The 16,962-nt window shown below is 42.8% G+C and overlaps 1 long non-coding RNA gene and 1 pseudogene across 1 annotated transcript; one reads left to right on the top strand and one right to left on the bottom strand.

The window, feature by feature from the left end:
- Positions 1 to 147: 147 nt before the first annotated feature.
- LOC144242626 (uncharacterized) lies at positions 148 to 5,766 on the top strand. The gene is made up of 3 exons (XR_013338399.1): positions 148 to 715; positions 5,440 to 5,557; positions 5,674 to 5,766. It is a non-coding gene; the product is annotated as an uncharacterized LOC144242626 (long non-coding RNA).
- A 7,698-nt stretch (positions 5,767 to 13,464) lies between these two features.
- Positions 13,465 to 16,962, bottom strand: part of LOC144242598 (putative RNA polymerase II nuclear localization protein SLC7A6OS pseudogene) — a 15,870-nt pseudogene continuing 12,372 nt past the window's right edge.

Below are 16,962 nucleotides of genomic sequence, written 5' to 3'. Positions count from 1 at the left end.
ATCCGGCGCCCAGAGCCGCTACAGTCTCTCAGGCGCCACCATCTTGACTATTGACTACTGGGACCGTACGGCGGCCGAATCCATACGTTTGCAGGAAACACGGCCACACCTGCGTCGCTGCCTTCCTGAGATCACTGCCACCCCGTCGGCCGAGGCCGTACTGTGACTCCTTGTACGGACGCAACGTTACGGGCAACATGGCCGCGCCTGTGCGCGACTTCCACGCAGATGCCGTCATCTTGGAATCTGATTCCGTAAGATGGCCGAGTCCGTACGTTTACAGACAATACATGGCAGCGTCCTAATTGCGGCTTCCACAAGGGCGCCGCCATTTTGACCATCGATACCGTAGGCCGGTGGTTTGTCCTGCTGAGAAGTTCACAGAAAAAGTGTCCGCTTCCGAAACACGACCTGTATCAAGTTACACACATTCTTCCATTCAATCACTTTTCCGTTTCACATGTAAAAACGGGACGCCAGAAGACTGGGTGTCGTGCGCTGCGAAAGAAACCATTACCCCTGTTACATTTGCGACGTTACCTCCCGCGACTCTCCCGCTCTCTTCCCCCTTCCAGTTCCTCAGCCGGGCCTGGCACGGTTCAGCCTCTGGGCTTTTGCAGGAGTGCTCTCGCCCCTCAGAATTATTCCCAAGCAACAGCGGAAGGCCATGAACGGTGTGGACTGACCGCCTCTGGTGAGAAGTGGCCGAACCAAAGTAGGTTTTGAAATCTGTGACAACTGGCTTCACCAAGTCTTTCTCTGACCTGTGAATTTGCCCGGTTCCTGGTGACGTCCACTTTGGTTCTCTTGTTTCATACACATTCCGTTCTCTCCTATACAGTTAATTTTAACATTTTATTTAAATTAGATTAAGTACAATAAAAAAAAACCACTCTGGACAGATCAGAGAACTAGACCTCTCGGGGTAATGATCTAACTCTGGCAACCAGGGAGGTCAAATGACCTACAATAGTTCAGTGCCGCCACCACCCCAAATTCCACTGGGTGCGCGACTCATGACCGTCTAAGTGTCCACATGCCCACATTCAAAGTCAAAACGACTCGATTCGGGTTGAGGAGCGGGGTCTGGGGAAAATGAAAAGTGTTCAACTCTTTGCTAACATTTGTTCTGGGTTTCTTGGCTCCGGACGTAGCAACTGCTTTGCTACTGATGGTTCTCCTGGGTGTGTTTTCAGAGGTCTAGGGTTTTGTGGGGGGTTTTCACCTTTGCTAAACGTTTTTACTCGTTGTCCCCTCCACACCATTACAGATGCCAAAGACACAGAAGTCACAACACGGATTCTGTGACCCTCTCTTCCTAAAACAGGTTTTTAATCCCAAAACGGACCTTCAGACTTGCCTCCATTTTAAAATTAATACTGAGTTATCTTAATTTGATTGTAATTTATTTTAGCAAATAACTTAATTCATCAAATTAATTGTTCATTTAATGTATTAACTTCAGTTAGTATAGATGAATATGTATTGGTAAGGTACTCAGATAAATTTATTTTAGTATCAATTAGTGAATTTCATATAATTCAATTTTAATTACAATTTGACCTATGAAAATAAGTTTAAGGGAGTATAGTTCAAGTATAACTTAAATGTAATTACTCAAATTTAACATTACTGACTTCTGATTTACTCAATTTAGTTCAAAATAATTTAATATTAATTCAATGTATTCAGTGCAATGTTCTGTATCATTTAATTTCTTTTTTTTAATTTAAAAATGTTTTATTTATTTCTGAGAGAGAGAGAGAGAGAGCAGGGGAGGATCAGAGAGAAAGGGAGATACAGATTCTGAGCAGGCCCCAGGCTCTGAACTGTCAGCACAGATCCCGATGCGGGACTCCAGCGCAGAAGAGTGAGATAATGATCTGAGCCGAAGTCAGTCGCTTAACCCGACTGAGCCACCCAGGCGCTCCTGTATCATTTAATTTCAATGTAATTGTTGCTTACTTTGATATTTTACATTTCACTTAATATGGTTTAATTTAATTCAGTTTCAGTTTAACACATTTAAACTTTAGGGGTGCCAGGGTGGCTCAGTCGGTTAAGCCCCGACTTCGACTCAGGTTAGGATCTCATGGTTTGTGAGTTCGAGCCCCACATCCGGCTCTGTGCTGAGAGCTCAGAGCCTGAAGCCTGCTTGGGATTCTGTGCCTCCCTCTCTCCCTCTGCCCCTCCCCCTGCTCATGCTGCCTGTCTCTCTCTCTCAAAAATAAATGTTTAAAAATAAATAAATAAATTTTAATTCAGATTCACCTAATTCATTACATTTTAATGTTACATACATAAATTGAATGATTTAAATTTATATTCAATTATTATAATATTTAATTATAATTTATTAAATTAAATATGATTTATTCAGTTAAGAAAAAACATTGAGAAAACACAAATTGGTCACCTCATAAATGCAAAAAGAGCCATCAGTACAGATCTTACAGATATTAAAAAATATTATTCACACATTTATACCAACCTAGTGCAATATATTTGACTACTTAGCTAAAATGGACAAATTCATTGAAAAAGACAACTTACCAAAACTAACACATGAAGAAATAGAAATTTCGAATAGCCAAGCAGCTAGAAGATTATTTTAATTTCTAATTAAAAACTCTTCCACAGAGAAAACCCCAAGCCCAAATAGCTTCACTAATAAATTCCATCAAATATTTAAGGAGGAAAAAAGACCAATCCTATACAAAGTCTTTGAGATAATAGAAGAAGGAATACTTCCCAATTCATTTTCAGAGTCATTTCCCTGATACCAGACTAGACAAAGATAAGAAAAGAAAATGGCAGGCCAACATACCCCATGAGCATAAATGCTACAAGCTTTGAGGAACAGTCTCCAAAAGACTGTTTTTACTTTTGACATCACTATAGAATTTAGAGTTCTCCCAGATCATGCTTACTTCTGACACTAATTGCAAGTTCAGGAGTCCCCAACTAATTTGCTAGAAGGACTCAGAACTTACTGCAAGTTGTACTCACAGGCATCACAGGGAAAGGATCAAAATTTGCCATAGAACAGGGTTTGGAAGGGTTTCAAATACAGAGCTTTGAGTAATCCTGTCCCTTAGGAATCATAGTTAGCTGCTCTCAGGGGCAATGTGTGACAACGCACATGGAGAATTGTCGACCAGGGAAGCTCACCTGACCCTTGCTGTCCAATGGAGTTCCATGACTTAGGCACTATTGACTGCCCATGTGCCTGATCTGTTCCCTCAAGAGGTGGAGCTGATACCATGTGACTCAGAGTCCTCACCCTAAGTCACATTAGACTGTCCAGTGACTAAGTCGGCAAAGACATTTCAGTTGGGAATGACATTAAAGGACTTAGAGATTATCTCCCAGAAGCCAAGGAGACTAAAGGCAGACCTCTCTTTAGGCAAGGTTAAATTCTTTACCACATAGATGCAAAGTTATCAACAAAATATAAGCAAATTGCATCTAGCAATTTATAAAAATAATTCGCTCTGAAGAAGTGTATTTATTCCAGGAATGATCCCCCAAATTCAAGACTGGTTTAATGTTTGAAATACTGCAAGCGACTAGCTGTACCACGACACTCTGTTTACCTTATACATCTCCATACAGGCCAAGTAGGCAAAATTTAATAGCAGTCTGAGTCTTGGTGGAACGCCCTGGATTTCCCCAAAACCAAGGGAGAGAAGTAGCCTTATGAGAAATAGCATAAGGCCATTTCTCATCCATCTCCCCAGCTACATTTGATCACAAGACTTAACCACTTCACCTCTCCTTTGGAAATGACTGCTGGTTATAGAAGCACCTGACTCAAGTTTAGAGCTGATTCTTCAGCAGAAAAGCAATCACTACTGGTAATACCCATATGGCTCCTCTGATTTACTGGTTGTTTTTTCCTGAGACTAGGGATGCAGGAAATTGATACCATGGTGACCTTGTAATAAACTGTCTGAACGTGTTTGAGCTTGCACTGAGTCTGTGGAAGAATGGCAAGCCATGCTGAGCGGCTGTAGTGGTGATACACGTAGCCTTATTAGCGACCACACTACTGCTTAAGGACTGCTTGTCCACTTGACAGTTTAAGGCAGTGAACGTTAAAACTCACTGGGATCCAGTAGCAAATGCTCTTGCCTAAGTGGTGGATGAGTAACCACTGTCCAATCTGTTAATAGATGATAACCCATTGGTTGAAGAGTCAAAACTTCAGTGTCAATGTCCTAAAGCATTATCACATGCTGCCCACAGGACTGACTGATAAACCAGCTCCCAAATTTAGGGGCTGATTTGCTAAGTTTTTTGGGTTTATGTGCTTAGCTGCATAATCACCCTGACCATCAAGAAAAACTGTTCTTTCTTCCCCAGATAGAATGTGCCTTACAAGACAGGTGTTGCCGAATGCAATTGAGCTAGCTCTATGGTTGTCCTGGTTTTGCTTGAAAGGGTGTAAGCTACTCTATTACCTCTCTTAAACCTCACTGCCAGCTGTAAATCAAAAGCGGTGTTAGGGCGCCTGGCTGGCTCAGTTGGTTGAGTATCCAACTTCAGTTCAGGTCATGATCTCGTGGTCTGGTCCATGGGTTTGAGCCCCACATTGGCTTTGTGCTGACAGCTCAAAGCCTGGAACCTGCTTTTGATTCTGTGTCTCCCTCTCTTTCCCTGCTCCCTCCACCAACCCTCCCCCCATGCTGTCTCTCTCTTTCTCTCTCAAAAAATAAATAAACATAAAAAAAAAAGCAGGTATGATTACTGTGCTATGTGGGAAGAAGCCAGCACACAGCCCCAGCCAATATTCCCCTTCATGAAGCTTTTTTTTTTTTGGTTGGTTGGTTTTGGGGTTTTTTTTTTAATTGACTCTTGGGTTGTTTGGTCTGCCACTTTTAGAGTATAACAGAGTCCTGAGAACAAAAAGTTAAAAACTCCCATCTTAAAATATATTAATTACAGTTGACCTTTGAACAGAGTGGGGGTTGGGGCATTGAGCACCACGCAGTTGAAAATTGACAACTTTTGACTCTCCCACAACTTAACTAGTAGCCTACTATTGACTGGAAAGCTTACTGATAACATAGTCTATTAATATGTATTTCATGTGTTTATCTGTATCATACACTGTATTCTTACAATAAAACTAGAGAAGAGAAAATGTTATTAAGGAAGTCACAAGCAAGAAAAAATACATTTTTAGTACTCTACTGTGTTTATCGAAAAAAATCTGCATGTAAATTTAAACATGTGTTGTTCAAGGGTCAACTGTATAGTTTGGAGAAACTGCCTGGATTTGTGCTAAAGTGTCTCCAGATTTACCAACACGCTTTTACCCCATTGGTGCAACTCTGAATACAGTGAGAAGGGGAGAGGCCTTAATATTATGAAACGGTTTTGTAGCAGGATTCTCGCAGAGAGTCGTGACACCAAGGCTTCTTTTTTTTTTTCCAGGAAGCACCGTTATCCCTGCCAGCACTGTTCAGTTGGGTTCATGCCAGAAGAACTGAGCCCTGAACGCCACGTGGTGTAGTTTTTTATATATTTTCCACTTCTTTGTCTCCCATATATGGTAACATACAAACATGTAGTCCGATTAAGTGGTCTCATGTTACATGGTCATGAGGGATGTTGTCACGTACGCATATAACCTTGAGGTTTTGTTTGTTTGGTTTTTTTTTTCCTTAGGGATGGGACCCTACCACAGTTTGATTCTGTACCACCCGAAATCATCTCAGGAATCCCCAGGGATCCACAGACAACACTTTGAGAACTAATTTTCTATACCATAAAAATTACGATTGATCAAATACTGACGAATATTATTGACTGATTGACATATATTATTCTCATTGCACTAACTAAACTGGAACCTCTTTGAAGTCAGGGGCACATATTTTTTACTGTTTTTTAGTATGCAGTGCACCATCTATCTGATGCCTCATAGGTAAATGTCGGTTACTTAATACATAATCATGCTCATTAAGATCTTAAAAATAATCAGCAGCTACCTTTCTGTAGATGACTCAGGAAGAGAACACAAAAAGTGGCTAGATAGCAACAAAAATGTTCTGAAATGTGAAGAGAAATTATGTTTTAAATACACCAGTGGGCCAGGGGATAAAGAAATACACCAGTGAAATTCTATCAGAAGAGAAAGTAACTTTTCAAGGTCTTTTTATTTATTTATTTATTTTGAGGAGGGGAGGGGCAGAGGGAGAAAGAGACTCTTTAACAGCTTCCACATCGCACAGACCTGGACGAATGGTGAGATCATTACGTGAGACGAGCCAATCAAGGAGATCAGGAGTCTAAAGCTTAACCAACTGAGCCACCCAGGTGCCCCTCAAGGTCTTTCTAAACTAGATTTTTATTGTAGCAAAACACTGTAATGTAGTAAAGTCCTAAAACTTACAAGGAAAAGAAAGTATGATTTGTGATATTTTTCCTTTACCTGTCTTCTAATTATAATATTAACACACTGAAGAAAAACTAGAAAATCTAGGAATGTGTGGAACAAAACCCACCAATAATCCTACCACTGAGAAGCATTGTTAACTTGCTAATGTATTTACATATGTACATATAGGTATGTAAACATTAAAAAATAGATTTGGGGTTCTATAGTATTGGCAGCCCTGTATTTTAATGTTTTGGTCTAATGTCTTTTGAGGAATACTTTTCCATTATCCATAATTTTGAAAAATAATTCTTAAACTAATTTCAAAAGGTGTTTTTTGAATCCCTGCAAGTTAGGATTGTTATCCCCACTCTATCGTGGAAGCAATTAAGTCTTAGGGGGCCTAAGTCTCTTGCCAGGCCACAGAGCCAGCAATAACAAATCTGATGTTATTAATAACACTCTTCCTGCTTTGTGCGCTGCTCATGGGCTGAAATCAGGGCATAGACTAAGGGAAGCCCAGCATGGAAGCAGCTACATGAAAAGGCTGATGGGGGAGCCACAGAATGGAGCAGGCTCTGAAAGCCGAGGAACACAGTGAACCTAAGTCAGGAAATGGATCAGTAGTCCCCAAGATCAGACTCTAGGGATTAGGCTTTTAGTCCGGAAACAAGCAATGTGAAACAAAGAGGAGCAGTCTCTGGATGTCAACATACTCTATGGTCTGTTCGTGTCAGGGTCATCAAAAAAGACATACATACAGAGGCACTAGATAAAACAATGCTTTACTCACATAGAGAAGGGACAAAGCAAGATCAGTCTCACCAGTGGGTATTGGTCCTCATCGCCAGTGGGGCTCTTACTGCATTGTGTGGGAACATCTTTGTTTCTGACTCAATGTATGGTTCTTTGTTCTGTTTAAGCATCGTATAGCACCTGGCCAACTCCACTACTATATCCCACCAGGAATGGGGTCCTTCACCTGATGCACAAGATGATGCTTGCAGACCATCACCCTGCTAAGGATAAACATAGAGGTTTATGAAGCATGTAACCAGAAACGAATCACTGGGTCATACGGTAACGCTATGTTTGACTATTTGAAGAAATTGTCAGACTGTTTTCCAAAGCGCCTTCACCATTTTTCACTCCTACCAGTAGTGTTTGCAGATTCTAATTTCTCCAACTCCTCAATAACATTTGTGATCTGTCTTTTGGCTTGTAGCCATCCTCGTGGGTATGAAGTGGTATCACACTGTGGGTTTGATTTGCATTTCCCTAATGGCTAATGATGTTGAGCATATTTCCATGCATATATTGGCCATTTTAATATTTTCTTTGGAGAAATATCTAATCAGATTCTTTGCCTATTTTTCATTGTGTTAAATACTTACCTGTAATAGTTCTATAAATATTCTAGATACATCTCTTATTAGATATGGGATTTGCAAACATTTTCTTCCATTCTGTTAATTAAGTCTTCACTTTCTTGATGGTGTTCTTTGAAGCACAAAAGTTTTTAATCAACAAAACGAAAAGAAAACCTACTGAATGGGAGAAGATACTTGCAAAGGACATATCTAATAAAGGGTTAGTATCCAGAATATGTAAATAACTTTTACAATGTAACACCAAAATAACAAATAGTCCAATTAAAAGGGGGCAGAAGACATGAACAGACATTTCACCAAAGAAGACATGCAAATGGCCAACAGACACCTGAAAAGATTCTCAACACCACTCACCATCAGAGAAATGCAATCAAAACCACAATATCACCTCACACCTGTCAGAATGGCTAATATCAAAAACTCAAAAAAAACAACAAGTGTTGGCAAGGATGTGGAGAAAAAGGAACCAAGTGCACTGTTGCTAGGGATGCAAACTGGTGCAGCCACTGTGGAAGACCGTATGGAGGTTCCTCAAAATAAAAATAGAACTACCCTATGATCCAGTAATCATACTACTGGGTAGTTAGCCCCCAAAAATGAAAACACTATATTTTGAAAGGGTATATGCACCACTATGTTTACTGCAGCATTATTCACAATAGTCAAATTATGGAAGCCACCCAAATGTCCATCAAGAGAAGAATGGAAAAAGAAGATGGAGTTTATGTATATACGATGGAATATTATGCAGCCATAAAAAAGAATTAAATCTTGCTATTTGCAATGACATGGATGGTGCTACAGAGCATGATGCTTAGTGAAATAAGTCAGTCAGAGAAACACAAATACCGTATGATTTCACTCATATGTGGAATTTAAGAAACAAAACAAATGAACAAAGGAAAAGAAAAAAGAGACAAACCAAAAAAAATCAGGCTCTTAACTGTAGAGAACAAATAGATGATTACCAGAGGGGAGGTGGATGGAGGGATGGGAAAGGAAAAAAAGTTTTTAAGTTTTATGATGTCTAGTTTATCTATTTTTTCTTTTGTTGTGCTTTTGGGGTCATATCTAAGAAACTATTGCTTGATCCAAGATTACAGAGATTTATACCTCTGTTGTCTTCAAAAAAGTTTTATAGTTTAAGCTCTTACATTTAGGTTTTTGGTCCATTCTGAGTTAAAAGATCCATTCTGAGTTTTCTATATATGGATATACAGTTGTCCTGGCAATGCCTGTTGACTATTCTTTCCTCAAATGAATAGTTATGGCATCCTTGTGAAAATCAACGGACAAGAAATACGAAGGTTCATTTCTGGACTCTCAATTCTATTCTATTGATCTACACATCTATCCTGATGCTGATACCGTATTCTATATGTCTTGATGACTGTAGCTTTGTAGTAAGTTTTAAATTCAGGAAGTGTGAGTCTCTTATTCTTTTAGCGGGGCACCTGGGTGGCTCAGTTGGTTAAGCATCCGACTTCAGCTCAGGTCATGATCTCACGGTTCGGGGGTTCGAGCCCCGTGTCAGGCTCTGTGCTGACAGCTAGCTCAGAGCCTGGAGCCTGCTTCAGATTCTGTGTCTCCCTCTCTCTCTGACCCTCCCCTGCTCACACTGTCTCTCTCTCTCAGAAATAAATAAAAACATTAAAAAAATAAAATAAAATATTGTTTTAGCTCTTCTGGTTTCCTTAAATGTTCCTAAAGTTTTATGGTCAGCTTGTCTCATTTTTCAAAGGAGTCAGCTGGGGTTTTGATAGGGTTTGTTTGAATCTGTAGATCAGCTTGGGAGTAGTCCTAACAGTAGCAATATCAAGTCTTCCAATTCACAAACATGAGATGTCATGTCCTTTTCCTCTTAATAGGAGGAGCCCTGACTGCGTGTCCAGTTGGGCTGGGCTGGGCCTAGGAATTGGGGGCAGCCTGGACAAGTTTCTAGGGTCTAGGGTACAGGTCATTGACACCCTTTCCTCCCCTCACTCCTACCCCCTCCAAGTCCCCTCCCCTCCTACCCTTCAATTGCCACCGTTACCACCACAATCAAGTAGCAGGTGTGAGGCCTTCCACTTCCTCCAGCTCCATGATACCAGACAGGTGTCTTTAAGTTTCAGGGCCTCTGGTACCAGCAGCTGCCCCTTAGAGGGAGGATCCCACAAATCAGAATGACTAGTGTAAGGACTGCTTTAAGGTGCGGCATTTGGATTGCCCCCGACTACCCACTCCCTGAGGAGGGTGGTTGTGCGTGTGTTTGCTCCTGCTAGAGTGGGCGGAGTCACCATGGGAACTGAGGACGCCAAAACGAGCTATTTTCTCTTGGCTCTGAGAAGCTGAGTCTCTGTGCTGTTCTCTCCTCCCAGACTGGCTCACCGGATATTACACCCTTCTGCCTGGAAGGCAAATTCCTAGTACATCTTTCCTTTGGTAAGGCCGAAGGTCTAAATACAACTCCAATTTACACAGCGAATTGTATCCTATAACAGAAATAAAGGTATGGTTCACTCTTATCTGGCTCCAAAAGTGTCCAGTTTGGGAAGAGTTTTGTTATTTTGCTATTTACTGCACAGGCTGAAAATGGGAGTCAGTGGACAAGAATGCCCTCTCAGAAAAGGCTGGGATGAGCCGAAGTGACGGTGGCCGCCACCGTGCACACATCCCCTCCACTGCCAGTCCCTCGGCGGCCGCAGCTCTGCCTGGTCCCCTCCAGCGCCGTTGGTAGGTGCTTTCTACCGGTGGTATCCGCGGGAGAGGCCCCACCCGGAGGCCATGGGCGCTCCAAGAGCGCTGCATCTTGCAAATGAACCCACCAGAAATTAAGTCCTGCGTGGGGTCCGTGGGGCCTCTGCGGGTTTGTCCAACCTCTAAACCTGCTTGTCCAAGGTTTGATTTCCATAATAAAAATCACATCCCCAGGGGGCAGGTGCACCTGGAGCAGGAGGAGCCTCAGCTCAGCAACTGAGGGGTCCCGGGCTGTCCCTGAGGCTGGCACTGTCCCTGTAGATGCTGCCCATGGTCAGGATGGCCCCCAGCAGAGCCACGATCCCAGTGGTGGCTGCGTGCCTTCCTAGGCCATGGTCTGCAGCAGCCGTTTGGCAGGCTTTCTATGGAGAGTTTAGCTAAGCTACTCCATGGTATTGCCATCCCCACCACCCGTTCTGTTTGGCCCAGGGGCTTGCAAGGGTCTCTAACTGACACCAGCCCCCTCGTGCAAGCGCAGGCCCAAGAGAGCAGCCACAGAGTCACAAGCAAATGTATTTTCCAGGTATGACTTTGCCCAAGAGAGCAGCCACAGAGTCACAAGCAAATGTATTTTCCAGGTATGACTTTCCCAACAGCCCTTGTGATCAACAATCTCCCCTGCCTCTCCAAGCCATATGCACTACTTAGGTAAGACCTCCTGGGACTTACCAAGACCCCTCTCTTTGGTTTGAATTGATCAGTTCAGCCCAGGAACCCCAAAGCACTTCACCTAGGGACCCTAATTAAGGCATGTGCCCCAAGTCCCAACTCCCTATCTGTGCTCTGCCTCCACCTCTCCACCCCTGGAGGAAAGCAGGGTACTTCCCTCAGGACCTGTGAGTAATCAACTTCTCTATTGCAATTTGTCTCGACGTCTGTTGTTGAAATTGGGCTGAGAGCAGGGGGCTCACCACCCAGCACCCTGTGCTCCGCTTAACAAATGGTAATTTGGGGACACCTGGGTGGCTCAGTCTGTTAAGCCCCTGACTTCAGCTCAGGTCATGATCTCACGGTTGGTGAGTTCGAGCCCCATGTCGGGCTCTGTGCTGACAGCTCAGAAGCCTGGAGCCTGCTTCGGATTCTGTGCCTCCCCTCTCTCTGCCTCTCACCCGCTCACACTCTGTCTCTTTCAAAAAAAACAATAAATAGATATTTTAAAAAAATTTTTTAATGTTAATTTTACGAAGTCCTAGGACAGTGGCATGAGACGGGAACCCATGGCCAAGCCACTTTTAACCGCATCAAGGACTCAAGCCTCTGTCCCCATGTGGTGAGATCACAGAGACCAAACCCAGATAGCTCAGGTCTGGGGACAGATGGCACAAGAAGGTCTCTGTATGGGAACAGGGTTGACTTTTTGGAGGCCAGGAAGTATATCATGGCCTCAGGGGAGCATGACACAATGGGGGGCAGAAGGCAGAGAAAACCCGCCTCGTCACAGGCTGGCATCTGCAGCCCTGCAGGGATCTGGCTCTTTGGAGCAGGGGACCCGAGGCTGTTTGCCCTGGAATATGCCTGCCTCAGCGCCTGTCCTCCCTACTAGGGAGTACTTGAGTACCTTGAGTACTAGAATAGGAGGGGACCCTTCACAAAGCGGGAGATGGGCTGGAGTCTGCTCTGGAAAACTGCTGTTCTCTCCCAGGCAGCGCCTTTCATACCACAACCGAAGTAAAATGATCACTCTTTGCCAACTTGGTTTTTCTAGCCCTGTGATAGGACTTTGTCCTCTGCTGTGTCTCCTGACTTAACTCTTGCGTCTGATGATTTAGGAAGATGCAACAAGCACTCACTTCGGCAGGACATACACTAAAACAGGAAAAGAAAGCTTTGCCGTTTTCAGAACCCTCAAGACAAGCTGCCGTGTTATGTCTTTGCTTTTTGCGCTGTTTTAAAAACTGTTATTGTTCTAATATTCTTTTGATCTCAAGCATAGCAGGGAATTCTCTGAAAAGAAAACAAAGAACAAAAAAAATTGTTCTTGCGTAACTTCTTGGCAATAGTTTGGGATGGTTTTTAGTGTTTTCGTATGGACTAGTTTTGTTCACGTTTCAAAACACGAATGCAGCTCTAAGATGTATTGTTTGTTCTTAAATGTATTATTTGATGGAATCCTATACAAATTTACAATCTATGTGCTTAAATTTGCTCATGATATCAAAGATTTTTAGAAATCTTCATAATACTACAAAGAAGTGTGACAAATATAAATATATTTATATAAATATAAAAACCAATGCTTTCCTTTAATCAAACAAAAATAGGAGAAGAAGGAAGTCACCGGTTTTCTTTTTTTTTTTATTGCTCTGGTGTTTCCTTTTCACATTTAAAGTTAGCTTTTACTAAACGCAGTATCACATTCATACATTCCCTGTTTCTTGGCACCACTGCCAAAGGAAGACAGCAGTATTTACAACCAGTATCAAAGTCAGAAAGCAGGAAGGGTAGAGACAGCTGTGAACTAAAGCCTCTCAAAGCTCAGGCAGATTCTATTTCCTTCCCTAATGACTATTACCATCCAGGCTGTGCTGCCATAAGAGTCCCACCGTAACCCTTCTAGATCCTATTAAGAGAAACAGGCTTTGACTAGAGGCAGGTGCCCTGGTGATGTAGGAATCTTAGTGCCAAGGAAGCAGGAACCTCTCCTCCACTTACTGGCTTCAACAGGAGGAGAATGGGAAAATGCCTGGGCCAAGAAGCTTCATTTTCACAGCTTGTTTTTTTTTTTTTTAACTATAATATCATTTTTGATTGAGGCAAAGGAGTCCTAGTGTTACTGGAAAAGACATACTTCTTCAGCACAAGTTTTCACTGGCAGGGTGGTGATGTTGGCCATGCATTTTCCTTCCACGTGTTAAGCTAGGAAACCCAAGAAGACATTCCCAGGGCAGCCGACGCCGGAGACATAGACCCCCTGAGGACCTGTGATAGAACCTTGTAGATATCACAGCATCATAGGTCTGAATCCAGGTCATAGGGGTTGTCAGAGCCAAACTCCTTCTGCACATCTGAAGGGTATTTGCCTCACATCTCTGGTCTGCCATTGCCTCTTTCCTTTTCCCTGAGGCTGTCCTATTCATCAGAGCCTCTGGAATCTTCAGCTCCGGCACTGTTCGCCTCCTGTGGTCACCCACAGTGCCAGGTATTCTCACTGTTCTCATCATTTTCATCTTCGTAAATGTCCTGTGGTTGCTGGCCCTCACCCACCAGCTCCCACTTCTGGCTCTAGGGCTGCACAGAGGAATTCCTCACTCCCTCCTGGAGCAGCGTCTCCAAGTGGTAACTGTCACACACATAATTGTCCTTCTGTTCCTCCTGGTGCCCAGCTCTTGATCCATCTGTCCTTGGATACAGTCAACTGCTCACGGATCAACTCTATGGAATTGCCGAGGATTACATCTGGGTCAGATCTTTTTCAGGAGCCGCTGGAGGTGTCTCCCTACTTGTGGACCAGGTCAACAGCTCAAAGCAGGCATCCTTAGCAGCTTCTGGGTTTCCCATGCATCATCAGACTCCAGGCCACTGGAGGGAATCCCCAGGATTAGGGTCTAGGGACCACCCTGCAGTGGCCTTCCAGCCAGATCTCCTGAGGCAAAGCACAGAGGTTGTGCTGGATGTGCCACTGTGTGCCCGGAATAGTGCGGGTGGCTCACAGGAGTGGCTGGATTGGCTGATCTCCTCCTGAGAGCACATTGGGGCCACCACCTGGAAGATGTTATCCTCTACTGCTCTCTCCAGATCTTTGGGGACATCTCTTGGGCCACTGCTGGACTGCAAGTTTCCGAGGTCTTCACAAGTAAAGACAGAGCTTTGGCAGACTCCCTACTGCACTCTGGTTTCACACAGGGTACACCTGTCCTGCCTGCCTCCAGGACCGCTGTCACCAACCCTCTTACTTCTGTACTATTTTAAGATTACAGTCGACCCTTGAACAGCAGGGATTTGAGCTCCACCAGTCAGTCCACTTAAACATGATTAAAAATAAATACAGTATAGAATCTAATATAGTATATGATAAATACAATATAGTATTTTATGATTTTCTTTTCTCTAACTTACTTTGTTGTAAGAATACAATATAGAATACATATAACATATAAAATATATGTTAGCCAACTGTTTATGGTATCCACAAGTCTTCTGGTCAACAGCAGGCTATTGGTGGTTAAGTTTTGGGGGAATCAAAACTTATATGTGGATTTTCGACTTCACACAGGACTGATACTGCTAACCACTATGTTGTTCAAGAGTCTGCCATTCTTACAACTCCTCCTTAACAAGGTAAGTGATTTTCATGTCAGCACTTCACAAGCAGATGCCTCAATCCATCGGGAAGAATCTTTGGGCCAGACCCATGCTTTTAGGGTGTTCAGAACATGTTAACAATTCCACTATTTGTCAGAGCGAGCCACACAACAAGTGCCAGGTTAAAATCTGCATGGATTATGTAAAACAACACAAATAAGAATTGCAGACCTAAAAAGAATTGCAGACCTAACAGCTGAGCAAAGCAGCCACCATCATGTGTATTACCTAAAAACTAGATCTAGTCCCTAACTACATGCTGAGATCCTGCAGACTCTTTGCTGGCTGGCTTTAGATAAGTCCCCCTGTCTGGCAGTGGGAACAATGTAGGCGTTTCTTGCTAGGAGGACAATTGGAACTAAATCTTTTCTTCTGGCCTTGAAGAGGAAAAAAGGGCCCCTATAATCTGTTCTCCTCTCCTTAATAAACTGAATTTTTTAAAATATGTCATTTGTCTTTCTTATTTATTTATTTATTTGGAGAGAGAGCGCACCAGCAGGGGGGAGAGAGAGAGAGAGAGAGAGAGAATCTCAATCAGGCTCCACGCTCAACACCTAGCTGGACAGGGGGCTGTATCCCACAACCCTGGGATCATGACCTGAGCCAAAATCAAGGCAGTTGCTCCACCGACTGAGTCACCCCCCATGCCCCTCACTTGTCTTTCTTGTGACGAGGTTTCACTCTCCTTTAGTTATGTCTGAAAATTGCTGTCACATCTCTCTCTCTAGCTCGTCAGCCCCACCTCTGTAGTTGCTGCATCCGGGCCTTACAAGACCACATGCTGGTCTCACAGATGTCCCAGAGTCTCCTTTACTGACCGCTTTCTGAGAGGGCAGACAAACCTTCCCAACCTGACCCCAACTCACATTTCATTTTCCTAGCTTTTTACCAACCCTCCCTACACATCAGGATGTGAGCTGTACTCACACTGAAAGTAACTCTGAAAATCCTTGTTCTATCTCTAAAAATGCTGCACTATCCCAATGACAAAACTAAATGTATTTTTAAAGTTTATTTATCCATTTTGAGAGAGAGAGAAGGGGAGGGGGGATGAAAGCAAGCACGTGCAGACAGGGGAGGGGCAGAGAGAAGGAGAGACAGAATCCCAAGCAGGCTCCACACCATCAGCACAGAGCCCGATGCGGGGCTCCACACCCACGAACCGTAAGATCATGACCTGAGCTGAGATCAAGAGTCAGATGCGTAACTGACTGTGCCACGCAGGCTCCCCTGTATTTTTTTTTTTAAGTCCACATCTTTTAGTTTACATAGGATAAAATTCATTCCTTTTCTGTACAGTTCCATGAATTTTTACAATTGCACAGTCATATGTACACAACCACCACAATCAAGGTACAGAACTCTCTCACCACCTCCCAGAAATTTCCTTGGTGCTACCCCATTGTAGTCAACCTCTCCTCACTTCCTTACCACCTGGAAACCACTGATCTGTTTTCTGCGCCTATAATTTTGCCTTTTCCAAAATGTCATATAAAAGGAACGCTTTACTTAGGCCTCTTTCACTTGGATGGATGTTTTTGAAATTCTAAGTTGTTGCATGTATCAGTTATTCCTTGTCTTTAATTGCGGTAGATGTGTGCAGAGGTACCATGTTTTAACTATCTATTGAAAGGCCTTAGGTTTTGGTAGTTATGAATAAACCCACTACAAGTATTTGCTTATAATTTTTTTGTGTGTGAACATAAATTTTCATTTTTCTTTGAGTAGATACCTATGTTGGATTGCAGGGTGATAATGATAAGAGTATGTTTAATTTTTTTAAACTGCCAAGCTTTTCCAAGGTGGCTGTACCAGTTTTACCAACAATGTATTTTATTTTATCTCACTGTTTTTTAAAAAAAAAACAATTTTATTGAGATAAAACTCACAAGTTAGAGAATTTACCCATCTAAAATGTGCAATTCAATGGTTTTTAGTATAATCACATAATTGTGCAAAGATTACCACAATCAGCTTAGGAATTTTCATCAGCTCAAAAAAGAAACTTTGTATCCATTAGCAGATACTCCTCACTTCTCCCCAACTTCTCCAGCCCCAGGCAATCAAAATTGACTTTTTGTTTCTGAAGATTTGCTTAGACTAGACATTTCATATTTATGGAATCATACAGTATTAGCATTTTGT

The sequence above is a fragment of the Crocuta crocuta genome, unplaced genomic scaffold (assembly GCF_008692635.1).
Source record: "Crocuta crocuta isolate KB4526 unplaced genomic scaffold, BGI_CrCroc_1.0 scaffold36, whole genome shotgun sequence".
In the NCBI taxonomy this organism is placed as follows: Eukaryota; Metazoa; Chordata; class Mammalia; order Carnivora; family Hyaenidae; genus Crocuta; species Crocuta crocuta.
This window is presented reverse-complemented; position numbering and strand designations above follow the sequence as displayed.